We start from the raw sequence: 731 nt of genomic DNA, 5'->3' as shown, positions 1-731 counted from the left end.
CTGGGTTCCACTGGGAATGGCCCCGCCAGCCACACGCGGGGTCAGGGGCTGCCCCGCCGGGAAGGCCCAGGAGCTGCAGGGCGCGTGGCCAGTCCTGCCGGAGCACGGCCCCGGGAGCCTGGTGCCCCGTCCTGCGCCTGCTGGCATCTCGCCTACCTGCCGCGGACCGGCGGCCCCTTGGGTCCCCACAGGGCGTCCTGTGAGCTGGGGGATGGCCCGGCGCCCTCCGGGGGGCCCGCTGCGCGCCAGCAGGGGGTCTGGCCCAGCGCGACTTGGCGTTGCGGGTGCCCGGGGAAGCAGGGGTCCGCCGTCTCGAACTCACGGGCATTGCCGGTCGCCTTGGAGGGTCCGAGGCTGGGCGAGACGAGTCTGGTGTTGAGGGGCCGGGTGGGGTGCAGGAAGGGCCCTGGCTGCCCCCCGTGTGTGCTGGATCTCCGTACCCCTGGGTTGTGCGCCTGTTCTGCGCCCCGGGGGGCTGTTGGCATGGGCTGGGTGTCGGCGCTCGGCCCCGGTGGGGGGGTTTCTGGTGAAACTGCCCACGAGGCGTTTGTTGTGTTTCTGAGACCTATTTGGTCGTGCAGGCGAGAGGTAGGGGTGAGGGGACGCCCCAGAGACAGGCAGGGCCACTGAGACCCGCTGCTGCGGGGGACAGCGGGGCGGGGGCCTGTCAGGCCCCGGGGTCCCTCCTTGGCAGGGTTTGCACTCTGGCCACGAGACCGACCCCCCGCCCC

At 73.1% G+C, this 731-nt stretch overlaps 1 protein-coding gene across 1 annotated transcript in view; it reads left to right on the top strand.

Moving 5' to 3' along the window:
- Window positions 1-731, top strand: part of CEP295 (centrosomal protein 295kDa) — a gene marked incomplete at its 3' end in the record, with an annotated part of 4,771 nt that overhangs the window by 3,328 nt on the left and 712 nt on the right. The gene's annotated exons all lie outside the window — the stretch shown is intronic.

Source organism: Condylura cristata, unplaced genomic scaffold (genome assembly GCF_000260355.1).
Source record: "Condylura cristata isolate star-nosed mole 26May11 unplaced genomic scaffold, ConCri1.0 scaffold00322, whole genome shotgun sequence".
NCBI classification, from domain to species: domain Eukaryota; kingdom Metazoa; phylum Chordata; class Mammalia; order Eulipotyphla; family Talpidae; genus Condylura; species Condylura cristata.
This window is presented reverse-complemented; position numbering and strand designations above follow the sequence as displayed.